The sequence below is a fragment of the Leuciscus leuciscus genome, assembly GCF_965113295.1.
Source record: "Leuciscus leuciscus genome assembly, chromosome: 2".
Classification (NCBI taxonomy): Eukaryota; Metazoa; Chordata; class Actinopteri; order Cypriniformes; family Leuciscidae; genus Leuciscus; species Leuciscus leuciscus.
In genome coordinates this window covers 39853818-39874459 of record NC_138726.1, presented here as the reverse complement: position 1 = coordinate 39874459, position 20642 = coordinate 39853818, and the positions used below count along the sequence as shown (strand labels likewise).

The 20642-nt window shown below is 38.4% G+C and overlaps 1 long non-coding RNA gene across 6 annotated transcripts; it reads left to right on the top strand.

Annotated features, from left to right (window-relative positions):
* The first annotated feature begins 12098 nt into the window (after positions 1-12098).
* Positions 12099-18503, top strand: LOC309493467. Of its 6 annotated transcripts, none has more exons than XR_014203939.1 (4): positions 12100-14363; positions 14874-16224; positions 16303-16435; positions 16852-18503. It is a non-coding gene; the product is annotated as an uncharacterized lncRNA (long non-coding RNA). The 6 variants fall into 6 exon arrangements; XR_014203940.1 differs by having other exon boundaries at positions 12101-14363; positions 14874-15036; positions 15122-16435; XR_014203941.1 differs by having other exon boundaries at positions 12102-14363; positions 14874-16132.
* Positions 18504-20642: the final 2139 nt, after the last annotated feature.

The window sequence follows — 20642 nt, the reverse complement described above, 5'->3', positions numbered from 1 at the left end:
ATGCTTTTATCATGACTGTGATATGAAGCAGTTCGGGGTTGCTAAGAGACAGCTATCAGCTCCACACGCGACACGACTCCCGCGGATATAAAAGGAATGGACATCTCATTCTACCGAACTAACGTTACACGCGAGTGCAGAATTACAACTCACAGGTCAGTTTATTAGACAAATTAAACTTGTGAGGTAACGCAGCACTGTTCACTTGGTCTACCATTACACTATCACACTAAACTGCATTTGAATGTGTTGAAATGTATGTGTTAGTTTGTCTGTATGAGACTAGCAGTAAGCTAGATCAACATTAGAATAACATACAGATCATATTCTGACATTTTATCATTGTTGAACTATATAACATTGATTAGTTTTATGTAAATGTGCTCACCTGTTTAATAAAGTACATGTAGAAGCGGTCGAAGTCTCGGACGTGGAGCTCTCGTTTATATACTGTCTATGGGAGCTCTAGGCATCTCGAAAACACCGCGCTGATATTGATTCTCAGTTTAGTTCTCCTTTTTTATCCAAAGTCTGCTTGCCATGGTCCATAATGTTTGAACGAAATAACAGCAGCGTGCAGATAGATATTGCGAACTACAGTGGTCCACGTCTGTCGTCTTGGTTACTATCAGAGGGCTCTGGTTCATAGCTCTGGTTACCATGGCAGTACAAGCGGAAACCAGGGACAACGCGGATATGACGCCATTGACTGCGACAAAACGGAAATAAAGAAACGTGCCGTGTCTTCGAATTAAATTAAAATTTCTCCTGGTTTGAAAGTTGTTGGAAACAGTCGGGATAATGTAAGTACACAACTAAAAAATATATATAACATAGATATAGTGATTTTTGCTATTTTTAAAGCAAAAAAATTACATATTGTGCCTTTAAACTACCACCTAAAATTCAATTTTGTTAGATTACACTTGCAAATAATTCAAATTTACACAATTCAAATTCAAATCATTTTGTCATATTATAAGCTCCATAGTACACAGGGTTTGTGATGTGAATATAATGGTACAACACAATTGTTAGATTCAAAAGACATCAGTGAATCAGTCTATTTCATGATGATTATAAAACCATCAACAGGCAACCCATCATCACCTGATCTCGTTTCATTTGAGCTTTCTTTGCTGCTGCAAATGTGTTTGACAAACACTCAGTCACAGCGGCCAAAAAAGGCTAAATATATAATAAATAATGTACCTAAACCTACCCATCTCCACCCCCTGATCCCTAAACCCACCCCTAAACCTACCAATCTCCACCCCTTAGATCTGGATCCAACTCCGCCCCCTGGATCTCGTGTACTGCAGTGAGGTGCTACTGGCCTACTCTCGCATACATTTCAGGCAAGGCTAGGCGCATCTCAAACAAGCCTCTTCTCAAGAGGGGCTACACAAGCTCTGATGACAACACAGCTGCTCCACAATTGGCCCGATTCGCCACATGACAACGATCACGTGTGTTTCGTGTTTATTCGGACACCTTCAGTTACACCACTGCTCACAAATCTGTATTTTTATAACAGCAAAAGCTCTTTTCATGTAGTCACGATGTTATAGGCCTATTGTGTCATGTTTATAAAAATAAAACTGATAAAAAATTTAGACCCCACTTAATTGGTATTTAAATAGTATAGGCTTAAGTTATGTTGAACTTTATTCTTGTACAAACAGATGCTGTATTAAGCAGTACATAAAGTATTAAATGAAAATGTCTCTGAAACATCTGTGTATTTGGCAAATATTGCATTTATTTCACTTCAGCTGTGATAAAGTATGCAAATACAGCGAGAGCAAGTGTCAAACTTCACGTCTCCGTTTTCAGCTCCTCCCCGACTGCAAGTGGCAACTCTCGCCGATCGGTTACATCCAAGGGGGTAATCTTTCCGAAAAAACTGAAGCTTCCCCGGGGGGCGCCATTGATTAGCAGACCATCACCTGCTGTTAGCATTCCATTGACTCCCATTATTTTGGCGTCACTTTGACAGCGAATAACTTTAGATCTGAGGCGTTTAAAGACTCCATTTGTGATGCGATCTGGGAAAACCCGTCGGATGTCGCGCTGGGCCGTTTTCACTAAATTCCAAAATAGTTTGAATGTCAGTTTTTTGTCAAATTATTTTTTTTTTTCATTAAATTATTATTCTATAACATCTTTTCTCTTATCTCTGAAAATATCTTGGCAAAATTCCCTTGTTTAGTGCAGAAAAAAAGCGATAGTGTCAAGCTGAAAATACTCTCTTTCTCTAATGCGACCATTTTCTCTAACGCCCGGCAGAGGTGAAAAAGACAAAAAACAATCGCCGTATATCCCATACACCTGTCCGTCTCTTAACACTACAAAGATAGTTTACCTATAAAATAAACCACATAACATGTACAGTGAATGTGTATTAGTGCGCATTTCGCGCTGTTGATTTAAAAATCTTGCTTTCCCCTGTTGTTTGATTTCATGGAAAGTGATTTTGCCAAGAGATCTCTTATTTATTTATTTAATATAAGACATAGGAGGAAGAGACAACGGACCAAACAGATATCTTCATTCAGCAGCCTTACCATCTCTTCCTGATTTTCGGACAAAGAAGCTCAGTCTTTATACCGCTAACCAAGAAAAAACTATATCACCATAGGAACACATACATTACCACAGAAACATATGGTTTCCATTAACGTTGGAATGTATATCCCCTTATGCTATGCTTGTATAAACACTGAATATACATTTCAGTCCAGCACACATTCAAAGTCCCCCAAAGTCTCTCTTCCCCCATATCTTCACAAAATACATTGAGTACAAATGATTATGAATGTATATAAAACGTATAAAAGAGATACATAGTACTACTGATTATGAATATTAATAAAAAAAATAAAAAAATACTAAAAACAACATTAAATGATGAAATTTGAGTCTTCAGTCCCTCCTCTGGAACTACGTCAGTCAGTTCCACACCATCACTCCACCAGTGGCCACCTAATGAAGCGATAGTGAAGGAAGTACAAACAGACCAAGACATAAACATAGAGACAGAAGAATAGAAACAGAAAAGAAAACAAAAGGACAAAACAACAAAACAACAAAGAACCCCAACCCATGTCATGTCCCTGTATACTACTGTATGTGTCATTTCACATCTATGTGTAAGCATTTAAAAATGAACCCCAATCATCATAAAAAAAAACAAAAAACGAATAAGTCTTCCGCCAGTGCCTTGACTCGTTAATTAATTAACTCAACAAACTAAAATAAACGTTGATGTTAAAGGATTCTATCCCTTGGGGTTGAAAATCAGTAAGCGGGTGTTCATTGTTTGTGAGGTTGTGTTTTGTAAGTAGTGTAGAATGTGTAAAATCTCCTCTCACACCGTATGTCCCATTCATGGTTCTATCCATTTGGTTAGTAATAACCAATTTAACAGGTTTGGTACTTTTCCTTCCAATAACACATATGATGAGGTTTATTGCTAACAGAATCACAAAGACTCCTACCATAGTCAAAACTATCCATTCCGACCATGACCGATTTCCTGGAATTTGCGTTAATTTCCTCTCAGACATCAATTTAGCTATTCCATTCGCTACAATAACATGACCCTCTTGAGCTGCCTTAACACTTCCTTTAACTCTCTTAACCATTTCAAAGAGTTCATAATTCCTCTCCTCTACCAAATCATTATTCCACCACTGTGGATCTAGCTGCAACAATTGTACATGTGGAACATGAATTCCACCCAAGTAAAGAGGATAGAGAATCTCAATGCAAAATGGATCAGGAGGAATTGGACATAACGTCCCTCCATATATCATACTTTCACTTATTCCATCATGTAATATACACCACTGTGCTTCTGACACCTGCCATGCACCTGTGGCTTGATCTAAAGGAACAACTTCCCAAACTGCGGATCCATTAAGAGATAAACTGAACATTGTAGAACATGAGCAAATTACCCACTCATGTTCCTCAACACAACAGTCTGTGGTAGAAATCATTGGTGTATACCAACCAAAAATCGTCAGGCACCTCAAACACCGAAGCCTGTGCGCCGAGCTCGCCCGCCCCCTCCTCCTGTGAGAGCTCTTCGGCCTCTTCGGCCAAAACGCCAGGGCCCACACCCTCCTCCATCTGCTCGAGGTGAACCAAAAACAACTGATACCAGCTCTCAGTGATGTGTTTTGGGTTCCTGTTATGATAACAGTAACTTTCTCAAATGTTTACAGAACAAGCGGGAACCCAGTGTGCCTGTATCTTTCTCTATTGCTGTTCTATTACAAGATAGAAAGTCTAAGGCCTTCAATAGCCGTACAGCAAACCCAACTAATCTGGTGCCTATTACATGTCAAACTAAGATTGCTGTGGGGACAAAAAGTAAGACTGTTAAGTTAGCACTTTTAAACATTCGCTCACTTAAAAATAAATCACTTCTAGTCAACGACTTAATAACCACAAACAACCTGGACTTTATGTTTCTAAATGAAACCTGGCTAGAATACAGCTGCAGTGCAACAATCCTCAATGAAACAGCCCCTCCTAACTTTACTTTTATGAGTGTCTGCAGAGCTGTTAAGAGAGGTGGGGGTCTAGCTGCTCTTTTTAAAGATATCTATCAATGTAAGCAAATATCATTTGGGAATTACCCGTCTTTCGAATATCTGGGTACTGTGTTAAAAGGTGCTCCACGCATTTTACTTATCATTATTTACAGGCCTCCAAAATATTCTCCAGCCTTTGCTGAGGACTTTACAGAACTGTTATCAACAATTACCTCAGAGTTTGACTGTTTTGCCATTGCTGGAGATTTTAACATTCACATAGATAATGCAGAAAACAATATGGCAAAAGAAATCAAAACTGTTTTAAAAACTTTTGATCTGACTCAGCATGTACATGGACCCACACACAATCATGGACACACTCTAGATTTACTTATCAGTAAGGGTCTAAACATTTCATCGATTTTTATTAAGGATGTAGCACTGTCTGATCATTTCTGTATTTTCTTTGATATATTGATCTCTCCTGCCACTGAAGCTAAATCTGTGTCTGTCAAGAAGAGATGCTTAAATGAGAACACTAGTGTACTATTTATGAAGGCTATATCCTTAACACCAAGCATATCTGCTGACTCTGTTGATTTTCTCCTTGATTCTTTTAACTCAAAAGTTAAAAATATAATTGATGATATTGCTCCTGTTAAAGTCAGGAAGAAGAGTGGCAGACAAAAAGCACCTTGGAGAAACTCAACAGCAGTGCAACATATGAAAAGACAATGCAGAAAAGCAGAGCGCATGTGGCGGAAGACAAAACTTGTAGTCCATTATAACATCTACAAAGACAGCCTGCATGCTTTCAATATGGAACTAGGCAAAGCTAGACAGACTTTCTTCTCAAATATTATAAACAGCAATTTAAACAACACACGCACTCTTTTTGCTACTGTAGAGAGACTGACAAACCCCCCAAGCCAGATTCCTAGTGAAATGCTCTCAAACAGCAAGTGCAGTGAGTTTGCTTCTTTCTTCTCTGAGAAAATCAATAATATCAGAAAGGTGATCAGCACATCCTTGAGTTGCACTGAGGTCAGACAGATCAGACCACCTGAGAAAGTAGTTACTATGTCTGACTTCAAAGAAATTGATGGCAAAATTTTGGAAGAAACCGTACAACACCTTAAAACATCAACATGCGCTCTTGACACACTTCCCACATCTTTCTTCAAAATTGTGCTAAACAGTTTAGAAGCAGATCTTCTAGAAGTGGTAAATGCCTCACTTCTCTCTGGGAGTTTTCCAAACTCCCTGAAAACTGCAGTTGTCAAGCCCCTCCTGAAAAAGAGCAATCTGGATAAGACCATATTAAGCAACTATAGACCGATCTCAAATCTTCCTTTCATAGGCAAGATCATTGAAAAAGTTGTCTTCAATCAGCTGAACAAATTCTTAAGCTCGAATGGATACTTTGATAATTTTCAATCTGGTTTCCGACCGCATCACAGCACAGAGACAGCGCTCATAAAGATAATAAACGATATTCGCTTAAATACTGATTCAGGCAAATTATCAGTGCTGGTACTACTCGACCTCAGTGCTGCATTTGACACTGTCGATCATAACATACTTCTTGACAGGCTGGAAAACTGGGTGGGGCTTTCTGGGATAGTCCTAAAATGGTTCAGGTCATACTTAGATGGGAGAGGTTATTATGTGAGTATAGGAGACCATAAGTCTGAGTGGACATCCATGACATGCGGAGTCCCTCAAGGCTCAATTCTTGCGCCACTCCTGTTCAACCTGTATATGCTCCCAATGAGCCAAATAATGAGAAATAACCAAATTGCTTACCACAGCTATGCAGACGACACACAGCTGTACTTAGCCCTATCGCCTAACGATTACAGCCCCATTGACTCCCTGTGCCGATGCATTGACGAAGTCAACAGTTGGATGTGTCAAAACTTTCTTCAATTAAACAAAGACAAAACTGAAGTTATTGCGTTTGGAAACAAAGATGAAGTTCTCAAAGTGAACACATACCTTCACTCTAGGGGTCAAACAACTAAACATCAAGTCAGGAATCTTGGTGTGACACTAGAGTCAGACCTTAGTTTCAGTAGTCATGTCAAAGCAATAACTAAATCAGCATACTATCATCTGAAAAATATTGCAAGAATTAGATGCTTTGTTTCCAGACAAGACTTAGAGAAACTTGTGCATGCTTTCATCACCAGCAGGGTGGATTATTGTAATGGACTCCTCACTGGCCTTCCCAAAAAGACCATAAGACAGTTGCAGCTCATACAGAACGCTGCCGCTAGGATTCTGAGCAGAACCAGAAAATATGAACATATCACACCAGTCCTCAGGTCTTTACACTGGCTCCCAGTTAGATTTAGGATTGATTTCAAAGTATTATTACTGGTATATAAATCATTCAATGGCCTAGGACCTCAATACATTGCAGATATGCTCACTGAATATAAACCCAACAGATCACTCAGATCATTAGGATCATATCAGCTAGAAATACCAAGGGTTCACTCTAAGCATGGTGAGTCTGCTTTTAGCTATTATGCCAGCCACAGCTGGAACCAGCTTCCAGAAGAGATCAGATGTGCTCCTACAGTGGTCACATTCAAATCCAGACTCAAAACACTTCTGTTTAGCTGTGCATTTACTGAATGAGCACTGTGCCGCTGTTCGTCCGACTGTTTGTACTGTACTGTATTTTACTCTATTTTTCTAAACTGTTTTAATTATTCTTATTTCTTTTAATTATTTTAATTTCTCCTATGTCAGCAGGGCATTTAGCCCGAAACTGTAAATGCCCACTCAGAAGGTGATAATGTGAAAGTGATTAATGTGGGTTTGAAAGTAGAACAGTATTTAAATGACGATATTAAAGTTTTCGTCTGAGAAAGAATGTGAACGCAGTGCTAAAGTGCTAAAGAAAGTGAAAAGAACGTGTGAGTAAATGAGGGAGAAAAGAAAGTTAAAGGAAAGTTGATAGATGGAAGTCGTAAGAAGATTGAAGGTTAAAAGAAGGTTGAAAGATTTAAGTCTTAAGGGAATCCTTTGAAAGAAAGATCTATAATAAATATTCTTTTTTTATTTTTTAAAAGTACTGTATTTTATTTTATTTTTCTAAACTGTTTTAATTATTCTTATTTCTTTTCATTATTTTAATTTCTTCTATGTAAAGCACTTTGAATTGCCATTGTGTATGAAATGTGCTATATAAATAAACTTGCCTTGCCTTGCCTTGCCTTGCCTTGCCTTGCCTTGCCTTGCCTATCACCTTCAGCCCAATATCCATTCTTGGTTTTATCAATATGTCTCGTATTGAGAATAACTTACAACCATCTCTAATCAATGTCAATGAACTTGATTCCTGAAATGGAAGCAGATAAATAATTAAACATCACTTCTTTGTTCCCAATCTTAAAAGCTAATGCATGAACAGTGCTCAATATCAGGCCATTAACCTTCATAATTTTGTTAATTCACTAAGCAAGGTTTAACTTGTGACTAATGATACCATCTCCGTTTAAGGCAAACACTTGTATCGATTGTTAAGAGTATCTCACATGGTCCCTCCCTTCTAGGGTCTAAACCTTTCCTAGCAATATGTTTGACCATAACAAAACTGCCTAACTCAGGAATGTGTAGAATGTCAGTAGTGGTATGTTTTTCATCCCATTGCTGTTGAGCTTCTCGCACTTTCTTATTATTGTCTTTGGTAGCTTTGTCCAGCATTGTGAGATAGCGTCGTAACTTCTCTTGGAACAAAGTAGAATCTCCTCCCGTTCCCGCAGGTGGCGGTGTATCAAGAGATAGAATCATTGCTCCTCCAGTCATCAGTTACGAATAATTCCCTCTATAAGCTGACGAACTTGTGCTTCTGTCCACATCTTCCCTTGAGAGGTTTCATCATGGTTTTGCACACTGACTTGTTTGAATGATGGACCTTGTCCTTCTACTCCACCTCCTTTAGCCCAACAATCTTTTCTTAAGTGACCACGCTTTCCACAGTTGCTACAAATCTTCAACCACCTCTCTGTGTCTATGTTGTATTGAACTGTTGCCACTCCTCTTCGATTTGGCTTGTTTCCTTCTTCATTGTTTGATCTTAGAGCCATCTCTAAGCGGCCAGCCCATTGCATAATTTGGTCAAATGTTTCACCTGGGTTAACTCCAAGTGATAAGGCTTGTTGGTATTTTGTGCTAAGTCCATCCACAAGTGCGTCAGTGAACTGTACATCATCTCTGTCCGGTTGTTTCTTAGCACAGAGAGCCCATCTCTCGTAAGCATTCCACTTACGCAGAGCATATTCATCTGGAGATTCATCATCTTTTTGCTTAATCAATGTCACTGATGTGAATGGAATTTTTCCACTTCCCAAGATTTCTTGGATTTCTTTTCGAAACACATCTAATGTTTGCCAAAGACCCAGGGGTCGTCCTTGGTCATCAACCCACAGATTTATCCATTGGGCTGTTGTTATCAAAGCTGGCAAGCGTTCCCATCTGTCTCTTGGGATTTTAGCTTTCACAATGGTGTGTATGTCTTTTAATGTCATTTGATGTGCTTCAACCAGAGAGTCTAATTCTCTCCAAAACTCGGTGTTTGGATCTTGTCTCTTCAAAGGAGGCAAGGCTGTGAGAATGGCTTGACGTTCTCCTGGTGTGAATGGTCTCTCTTCTGTCATCATTTCAGATTGTAAGTCTTCCTTTTTAACCACAGGAGAAGAAATTCAGGACCGATCTTGTCAACTGTGAACATGTCGTCATCTCTTGTCTCATCACCCCAGTCAGATCCATGATTACGAGCTGGTGTACATCGCAGCATGTCTCTGTTTGGCTGGGCTGATTTAGATATTGTTATTATTGGAGCTGCTAGTGCAGATGCAATGTACATCTTGTCAACTGGACCTCCATTTGATCTCGAAGCTTGAGGCAGTGTCAGAGGTTTAGATGGACTCGTATATTGTTCAGGCAAAGCTGGATAGATTGGTTTGTAAGGAGGAGGCGTTACTGTGGCTGCGGATTTCACTGGTGGTTGTGAATATTTCCTTTCAGCTTCAGTTATTATGTTCGTCCAATCTGGATCAAACGAATCATCATTGGTTATATTTTCTCCATCTGAACATTTAATAGACATGATTTTGTTCAACTTGTTAAATGCTTCAATTTGAGGCTTCATTGCTTCAGCAAGTGGAGCTGGACCACCATTTAGATTGCAACAAATTCCACCTTGTTTCACAATCCAATGAGCTGCCAGTATTGGGAATGCTTTGGATTTTATCTTGTCTTTTTGAGACTCGAACCAGCGTAACTGTGCATCAATATTTGCATTTATGTCAAGTCATAGGCGTAATTTACGGGTGGGACGGGTGGGACATGTCCCCACCACTTTTTACCAGGCTCGATATTGTCCCCACCACTTTTAAAAAGTAACTGAAAAATAGATTGCGTAAGGTATGTATTAAAGGAAAAGCACCATCTACAAATCGTCACTCTTCGTAATCTAATTCATTCATTTAATTAACACATTTTTCCGCCGGTCAGAAGCTTTTCAACGTCCTCAAAGATGAATATTAAGTCTCGTTGTGAAACTATCGCGAGACACGCGATATGCGTCCTGGGATATGTAGTTTCCTTTCCTAAGTCTACAGATTCCTGTACCTTTCTTTTTACGATGTTCGTATCAAGGTCTGTTTCAAGGTTGAAATATTTTATTTGAGATTTTTGAGAAGATTAATTGGACAATATCTCTGGTCCACAAGTCAAATCATCACTCACTTTAGTCATCAAGTGATCAAGTGATGACTAGAAGGTGGACGACAGTTCTTCTTCAACCACGAAGCGAGGTGAGTTCACTTGAGGCATTATTAAAAAGTCACGGTTATTATCACAAGTCATGAAGTGTTATCATGTTATCAACGAGGAATAGACACGGTTTCTATGCAATGTTCTACACTAGTATTTATATCAGTTGAATTGGTGCAGCAGAGACTATGATTTGGACTTTTGGTTACTAGTCAAAGGGTATTTAACATTTTGGAGATGTTATCTGACAGAAGATCGGAGCGGATCTTCTGTCAGATAACATCTCCAAAATGTTAAATACCCTTTGACTAGTAACCAAAAGTCCAAATCATAGTCTCTGCTGCACCAATTCAACTGATATAAATACTAGTGTAGAACATTGCATAGAAACCGTGTCTATTCCTCGTTTAGTGAGATCAAATAATAAATCTAATGCAGGATCTAGGAAAAATCTAATTGTTATTAAAACAGAAAATGTTGCTATTAGTAAACAAAAACTATTTCTAAAGCTAGGTCTTCTAAACATTAGATCACTCACACCTAAGGCAGTTATTGTAAATGAAATAGTCACAGATAATAGCTTCGATGTACTTTGCCTTACTGAAACCTGGCTTAAACCAAATGATTATTTCGGTATTAATGAGTCTACTCCTCCTGGATACTGTTATAAGCATGAGCCCCGTCTGATTGGCCGTGGCGGAGGTGTTGCAACCATTTATAAAGATATTCTAAATGTTACTCAGAAAACGGGTTATAAGTTTATTTCATTTGAAGTACTTGTACTAAATGTTACGCTCTTAGATGTTAGAAAAACATCACTATTATCTCTAGCCTTGGCTACCGTATATAGACCGCCAGGGCCTTACGCTGATTTCCTAAAAGAGTTTGCAGATTTTCTCTCAGACCTATTAGTCAATGTCGATAAAGCATTAATTGTTGGAGATTTTAACATACACGTAGATAATCCAAATGATGCGTTAGGAGCTGCGTTTACAGATTTATTAAATTCATTTGGGGTCAAGCAAAACGTCACCGGACCAACTCATCGTCTTAATCATACACTCGATTTAATTATATCACACGGAACCGATCCAACCGATATAGATATCATTCCACAAAGTGATGAAGTCACTGATCACTACATGGTAACTTGCATATTACGTACTGCTGTAATATGTCATGCGGCGTCGCGTTATCAACCAGGCAGAACAATCCTCCCATCCACCATAGATAATTTCTCAAATTGCTTATCTAATCTGTCTCAGCTGCTGCCTGAACCCAAACAAACAGATGAACTAGAAGAACTAACTAGCACTATGAGCACCATTCTCTCTAGAACATTGGATGTGGTTGCACCTATTAAATTAAAAAAGGTCAGAGAGAAAAATAAAGCACCATGGTATAACAATACTACGCATGTTTTAAAGAGAGAAACCCGTATTTTAGAGCGTAAATGGAAACAAACTAATTTAGAGGTCTTTAGAATCGCGTGGAAAGACAGTATGTCACGTTATAAAAAGGCCCTAAAAGCTGCCAGGGCTGAGCACCTCCGCAAACTAATAGAAAACAACCAAAACAATCCAAGGTTTCTATTTAACACCGTGGCTAGACTAACAAATAAACAGACGTCACCCGAACAAAATATCCCGTTACAGTTCAGTAGTAATGATTTCATGAACTACTTCACTGAGAAAATAGAAAGCATCAGAACCACAATTATAAACGTTCAATCTTCAATCGCGCCTTACAATTCAGCTTCAATTATCACCCCGAAAGAACAATTACAGTGCTTTACAACTATAGAACAAAAAGAGTTAAATAAACTTATCACTTCATCTAAAACAACAACATGTTTATTAGATCCTATACCAACTAAACTACTGAAATAAGTGTTATCTGTAGTGGAAGAGCCTCTCCTCAATATTATTAACTCGTCTTTATCTTTAGGTCATGTTCCAAGAACATTTAAACTGGCAGTTATAAAACCTCTCATTAAGAAACCACAATTAGATCATAATAATCTAGCAAATTATAGACCCATTTCAAATCTTCCATTTATGTCTAAAATATTAGAAAAAGTGGTGTCCGCTCAACTGGGCTCTTTCTTGCAACAAAATGATATCTATGAAAAGTTTCAGTCTGGATTCAGACCGCATCATAGCACTGAAACTGCGCTCGTTAAAATCACAAATGATTTACTTTTAGCTTCCGACCAAGGCTGTATCTCAATACTAGTTTTACTTGATCTTAGTGCTGCGTTCGATACTATAGATCACACAATACTCTTAGATCGACTACAAAATTATACTGGTGTTCAAGGACAAGCACTAAGCTGGTTCAAATCATACCTATCTGACCGCTACCATTTTGTCTATTTAAATGGAGAAAAATCGATCATAACTCCAGTAAACTATGGAGTGCCGCAGGGATCTGTATTAGGCCCCCTGTTATTTTCAATATATATGATGCCACTTGGAAATATTATAAGGAAACATGGAATTAGTTTCCATTGTTATGCTGATGACACTCAAATATATATTTCATCACGGCCGGATGAAAACGCTACATTTTCCAAATTGACAGAGTGTGTTAAAGATATAAAAGATTGGATGACGCGTAATTTTCTTTTATTAAATCCAGACAAGACAGAGGTAATACTTATCGGTTCAAAAAACCGCCCACAAAACCTCGCACAATACAACTTTAACATCATAGGATGTCCTGTTACTTTATCCTCTACAGTAAAAGACCTGGGTGTTATACTCGATTGCAACCTGTCTTTTGAAAATCATATTTCTTATGTTACAAAAACAGCCTTTTTCCACCTTAGAAACATTGCTAAGCTACGTAATATGCTATCAGTTTCTGATGCAGAAAAGTTAGTTCATGCATTCATGACCTCGAGACTGGATTACTGTAATGCTTTATTAGCTGGTTGTCCTGCATCCTCAATAAACAAGCTACAGTTAGTCCAAAATGCCGCCGCTAGAGTTCTTACGAGATCAAGAAAATATGATCATATAACACCGATTTTATCATCACTGCATTGGTTACCTATAAAGTTCCGTATTAATTACAAGGTATTGCTACTGACTTATAAAGCCCTAAACGGCTTAGCTCCAGTCTATTTAACGGATCTTCTATCGCCCTATAATCCATCGCGCTCTTTGAGATCACTAAATTCAAGGCTTTTGGTCATACCTAGGATATCCAGAACCACCAAAGGAGGGAGAGCATTTTCACATTTGGCTCCAAAACTCTGGAATAGTCTTCCTGATACTGTTCGTTGCTCAGACTCGCTCTCCCAGTTTAAAACTAGATTAAAGTCGCATCTCTTCAGCCAGGCATTCATATAATCCTACAGTTCAAACTACAATCCGGCCTCTATCCAATGCCAGAGGAGAACTGGCCCCCGACTGAGCCTGGGTTCTCCCAAGGTTTTTTTTTTTCTCCATTAAGGCACCTGATGGAGTTTTAGGACACCATTAGGTCACTTGATGGAGTTTTTCGGTTCCTTGCCACTGTTGCCTTTGGCTTGCTCAGTTGGGGATATTTTGGGGATATTTAATTTAATTTTATCAATCAATAAATTCCTCTTGAAACAAACTTTGTTGTATTATTTTAATTTAATACTGTGAAGCTGCTTTGATGCAATCTGTATTGTGAAAAGCGCTATACAAATAAACTTGACTTGACTTGTTATATGAAAAAATTAAGTTATGTAAGAAGTAAATAATTCATTTTGTAAACTCGTCTTAATTCAGTAACGTTAGTAACGGTTCGTTCGTTACTAACGAACGAGCACGTGAAGCAGTTTAGGCTTGACGTTAGCTAACGTTAGCAAATGCGATTTAGTGGTGGTAAGAATCATATACAGATTCATATAGGTGTCAGTCCTCTTGAAAGTAAAAATGCAATGAATTGGCTTTTATTGTTAACTAATGTTTTAATTCTGTAACATCGTTTTAGTGAAACCGTTTGATGTCAGCCTTTTCCACGATTCCATCACAAGTGCGGACTAAAGAGGTAGGCTAAGTTTGTGCTACCATAGAATGTTATTATTGTTATTTCATTATTATTATTATTTATTTCCAATTGTATTTACTTTTTTTGGTATATCATTTTATATATGTTTGCTTCTAAGGTAACGCTACATAGTATTTTAAGTGTTTAATAAGTGATAAAGATGAAAATGTATAGTATGACAAAATGTTGAGCAACAAAGATACATGCTTTTGTTAGAAGTCAACAGTAATCTTGTTTATTAACAATAAACAATAACATCGGTATGTTTATGAACACATCAGAATGAACTGTAATAAGAAATAAAATAATATTGTAATGGATGTAAAAAAAAAGCAGGAAAAAAAGCAGAGTATCAGAGTACTCTAGAGGAACTAAATCTCTTTAGGTTTAGTTAGCTTTGTCCACTAAAATGAACCAAAAACCTGAGCACGTCTCTCTGAGGCCTTTATGAATCCCTGGCTTATTTTTGTTGTGTCTAATTTATTTGTTCTGTCTTTGTGAACATGACAGACAATAACGCTGTTCAGACGGTTCTGGGACATAGTTGATCGAAGCCATGTCTTCAGGCGCCGGAGAGCGCTGAAGCTTCTCTCTGCCTCAGCTGATGATGCAGGAACTACGAGAAGTAAGCGGACCAGAGTCTCCACTTGCTTGAAGAGTCCACGGACCTCAGGTACCATGTTCTTCAAAATATTGACCACTTCTGTACAACTTTGGTATTTATAATTTGTGCGAAACATGGCCATCTGCACCTTTAGGGACCGGGATTCCAGCTCAGGGTACAGTTCAACAGTGTTGTTGACTTGCCCAGAGATCAGGACGTTTTCAAGCATGACAATGTTGCGCAGACCCTCCTGCTCAAATCGACGTGTCAGCTGTGTCATCACTGTATCAAGAACTTGGAAGAACTGCACACGATAGTACTCCTCATCTGTATTTGGACTGTAAGGCTGAGCTGGACCAGCGTGTCTTGCAGAAGGCCTTCTAAAATGTGGTACTTTTATCGCCTCAAGGTCCAGTGATGTTACCACCTCAGATGCCTTTGTGTAGAGCTCTCTGAAACTTTCATCTGATCTTTTGTTCTGAAAGCCATTTTTCACACACTCAACTGCACTTAGCATGCCTCCGACTGTTGCTCCTCTCGCTTGCAGTGAGGTGTTCAGGCCTTCAAGGCCTATCATGATGTCCTGTGCCAACAGCAGTCCAAGGACAGTGTTCCCTCTCTGGAAACGCTCGTGAAGGCCATTGGCTTTGGAGGCAGTGTCATGTGTGCCGGATGATGCCATTTCCTCCAGTGCTGTCAAGACAGCTTCATATTGGGTGAGGACAGAATTGATGGCTGGTGTTCGCACTGTCCATCTAGTTGGGCACAATGGTTTCAGTGTTGTATAGCAGCCAGATGTAGATTTTGCCACAGACTTAAAAATGGTTTTAAATTTGCCTGACTGGCCAAACAAACAGCCCAGCTCATGTATCCATTGCAAAGAATCGCGAATTATTGGTGCGGCTGAACAGGCTGCTTGTGTGACCAAGTTCACACAGTGGGGGCCACAGTGAACAAAAGTGGCAAGTGGTTGCTCTCTGCGGATGTGAGCTTGTACACCTGACAAATGCCCAGACATGTTTGCTGCTCCATCGTAGGTTTGACCACGCAGACTGGAAAGGGGAAGGTTTAGACGGAGGAGAACATCAGAGGCAATCCTGCCTATTTGCTCACCAGTTGTAGAAGAAGCTTCATAAAGGCCAACAAACTCCTCTCTAGGTTCCAGGTCTGTGTCAACATAACGTATGCAGATAGACACTTGCTCAACACCACTAATGTCCTGCGTCCCATCCATTATTATTGAATACTGCACTACTGGTAAAGCAGAAATTTCCTGTGCAATTCCACGAATTATGGTGTTGCTCATTAAATTCATTATTTCATTTTGTATTGCAGGGCTTGTGTAGCAGTGATTGCGTTTGAGCCAGCTTGCCAGACCAGGATCACTCTCTGCCATGAAAAGGAGAAGCTGGTGGAAATTTCCTTCCTCTTGGTTGTGCCCCCTCAGAGGCAAGCCTTGTTGGGTCAGGTATTTAACAGCATTTACTATTTTTGACAAATTTAACCTGGCCTCCTCTTGTGCCTTTGATGAAATGCTGCACAGTTGCACTTTTATATATTTTTCAGAGTGTATGAATGTGTTCACAGCAATGTTGTGAGCTTTGCTTTTTGTATGTCTCTCGAAAGCTTCTGGACCATGTTTCCAGTTCCTGAAACCCTGAGAGACGAATGCTTGCTCTGTATTTTTGGCCAGTGTGGATGTCTGTTCGGAAAAGGCATTGAAGCAGTAAAAACACACTACCCCTTTAAGTTCAGAGCAGTAGTGCAGCCATGAGAAGCTCTTAAACCAGCTCTCCTGAAATCTAAGAGTTTTGTTTGACAACTTCTGAACCTCAATGAATTTGGGATCAGGCTGAAATGGTTCAGTTGTTCTGTATATTTCAGGTGCCTGCTGTCCTGGCTCTATGGAAGGAGTTGGCTGTATTGATTGCTGCAACTGTGTGATCTCCACAGTCAAGTTTTGCCCTGCCTCACCCAAGCTATCAGCTGCCTGCCTCTGTAGATAGTTCATTACATTTTTAGCAATTTTACATGAGCATTGATGAATTCATATTTTGTAAATAGTTGTTATGTGTTACATAGTTAAGTGTTTTCTAATTATTTATAGCTATTTAAAAATGCAATATGAATTTAATTTATACATGACTAATTATAAATGAGTATGTGAATGATTTTCTATTGTTTTTTTTTGGGGGGGGGGGGGGGGGGAATAGTTTTAATAATCTAATTTATGTGAACTATGTGAAATGTTTATAGTAATATTAAAGTAAAAATATGTATTGCAACATGATTTTATTTAAAATGTATTTGTAGTCTACAATGTTAATACTGTATTTTAGTCTTATCCTTACCTCTACATTTTCTGCTCCCTGTTCTTGTTCATTGTCAGTAGGCACATTTGTCTGATTCTGGGGGGGAAATTACTAGTTCAACCCAGGATCTAAATGTTTACATTTGCAAATCATAAGCAATATATTTGCATTTGTCCATCATTGAAGGCAGAATAATAATTAAATCACTTTTAGGCAATAGGACAATTCTATGTTATGACTGGGATTTCCACAATTAAAACAATTAAGTATACAAGTCTTTAGTTCATAGTCCTTTAATTCAGTTTTGTATTAAATCACAGCGCGCTCCAGTGGCCGCCAAAAAACATTAGCGACAGTATGTCTATTCACGTAAGTTAAATAATGTTTTCGTGTTAAGCAAAGTAACTTACTGTGCGTGGCTGCTTCACTAAAAAGCTTCTTATATCACTTCCACACTTTCTTTTGGACATTCTGTTGATGTTTTAACATTTATGCTATAGGTTGCAACATCTGCCGTTAACTAGCCTTTACATGTGGGGTGGGGGAGGAAAAAATAGAGCTTTTATAAAAACGTAATAAAAAAAGATTCGTCAAAACAATTTCATTTATTTAATTATTTAATTAATAAAGATAGTTTAACCATTTTAAACACAACTTAACTCTCATTCATGTTTTACACAAGGTTTTGCGTAGTTCAGGATTGGTTCAATTATTTGATTGGATGAGGAAACATTTTGTGGGCTTGTCTTGACTCTTGACGTAATGTTGATTCTTCCATGTTCAGCGCGTGCATCGATCACACCTGCTTTTAGCAAGTTGTCCGGCTGGTATTGAGAAAATATGTAAGTAATGCAAAGTAGAATGAATCGTAATACACACACACACAATTGTGCAATAATGAATACGCTGCAGCCTGCAGCTGAGCTGACCATGTAATGGTAAGTTCACCATATTTATCTTGCGTATTTTAGCTACCCTATGTGTTGTGTTGTGTGATAAGCAAAACGTAACATTCACATTCTGAATGTGTTACGTTTTGCTTATTCGGATGTTTATAGACACATTTGTGAATGTGATGCATGTGTAGGCCTACATCAAAGTGAAAATTAAGTGCATTTCCAACTCTGAACTCAGTCCCCAAGTAAATTCGGTTATTAAATAAATAAATAGCAAAAGGAGTTGAGCGGTGTCCCCACCACTTCTCAAAGCAAAGTTACGCCACTGTGTCAAGTCCTTTCCTCAAAAGCTTAGCTTGTTTCTTGTTCTTTCTTTCAAGATACCAAGCCGAAATCGTTCTGCTATTACAGTCACTTTCTGCCATCTTGCAAAGTTTTATCACTCTGTGCCGATGCACTCAGACAGCAGGATTGTGTGTCTGTGAGTGTGAATGTGTGTGTCTCTAAGGGTGGGGCTATCGCTACTCTGCTTCTCTCTCTCTCCCTCCCTCTGTATGTATGTGTGCGCTCAGAACTGCAAGCCTATGTATGTGTGTATGCATATGTGCATGTGCATGTATGTGTGTGTGTGTGTCAGAGGCTGACTTTCTTCTCTCTCTCTCTCCCTCCCTTCTCCAAACTACAGTATGTGTGTGTGTGTGTGTGTGTGTGTGTGTGTGTGTGTGTGTGTGTGTGTGTGTGTGTGTGTGTGTGTGTGTGTGTGTGTGTGTGTGTGTGTGTGTGTGTGTGTGTGTGTGTGTGTGTGAAGGTATGGAGCAAATTCTAAAGGGAGGGGCTGCCTCACTCTCTTTCCCTCTCTTTTACTTCACAGAACAAAAGAAAATTTTAAAGAAAAGTTAACTCCAATGTTTTTCAGTATTTTTTGTTTGGTTTCCAGCTAACTCGAAACAGTTTTTTTTCTTTCTTTTTTAAAAATATTTGTGGATTTTATCTCAGATTAATTTCTTTGTTTTCTTTTTCCTTTTTTTTTCTTTAAGCTTACTCGGATCAGTATCCTCAAATATTTGAACAGATCCATCTCAATCCCAGCATATCAAATAATTTTAGAGGTTTACTTTTCAGAGAAACTTAAATAAGCCAAATTAAATTGAATTATTTTTTTTATTTTTATTTTTTTATTATACTATGTCTTATATTCATTGGCAAAACCACAGGTTCCTTAACCCCCTGAGGTCGACGGTATCGCCGGCGATACCAGCTCGCTTTTTTTTTTATTAGTGTAAAAGAAACTCATAAATACTCTGTTGACTTTGATTTTCCATAGGAGTTTCATACATCAATCGATTCTGTTAAATGTGTATTATTTTTGTGTATACTCACAATAAAAACAAAGTGTTGTGCTTTTTGCCAAATAAAGAAAAATAAACACGAAGCGAGTTCTGCCTTCTCTCTGCCAGTGAAGTCCATTCTGAAACGCGTCCGAAAATGAACAATAACTCAGCGAATACTCAGTCAAACAGGCATACAGACACACAGGCATGAAGCTTGAATTCTCTTCTTTTAAATGAAGTAATTTATATAAAAAACAAATATTCTCATCTTGTGAAATCTGTATTAAAAGAGAGCGATTCCAGTCTACCTCATTACAGCTAATTCAGATGTAATGTGACTCCGCCCACGGAGAGCGCGCAAATGGCTGAGGCAATCCTGTGAACGCCCCCATCAGCTCGAGAAAACACACAAGTTTATTTAGATCATTGTTTACACCGTCTTGCAGCGCTCTGAGGAATAATACTAATGGAAAATGTCCCTCAGAAGTGCGGGTATATCGAGGAGCGAGCTGAGGAATACTAGTAAGTTTTTTCCTTCTCACGTGAATTTCTTCACGTGGGTTTCTGTTTATGAATGAATAAACGGCAGAGATGCGCGCTGTTTACCACAGCTGGCAAAGACAGTTTAAATTTAAATCGCGTGTGTGAATGAATGATGATGTTTTAGCAAACTGTATTGCTATACTGAGATGAGTAAAAACGTTACATTCAGACGAAATATGAAAGACAACATTTTGTTTAGTAGATTTGGGTACAGTTTTTACTGTAGAATATACTGCCACATCAAATAAGCTTTTGTTTAGCAATTTCTATATATAAAATACTATTTTTGTCAAAAATAAAGTCATCAACTAAGATGTTAGCTGTTCCAATGTTGGCTATATTCAAACTAATGAATACATAGATAAAATGTAGGCCTATAATCATTTTTTTTACAAAGAAAGAGTACACTTGAAATATTGTTGAAATTGTAATTATTGTTGTAATTGTAACCGTTTTAATAAAATAGCAAAACATATTTACAAGATAGATGTAAGCAAAATCTTAAATGGTCAATATAAGTCTTCTTCTTCTAAATATATCTTTTGTCCTTGCATTGTGGCTCAGTCAGTGTCACACCTGAGTGAATGGCTCAT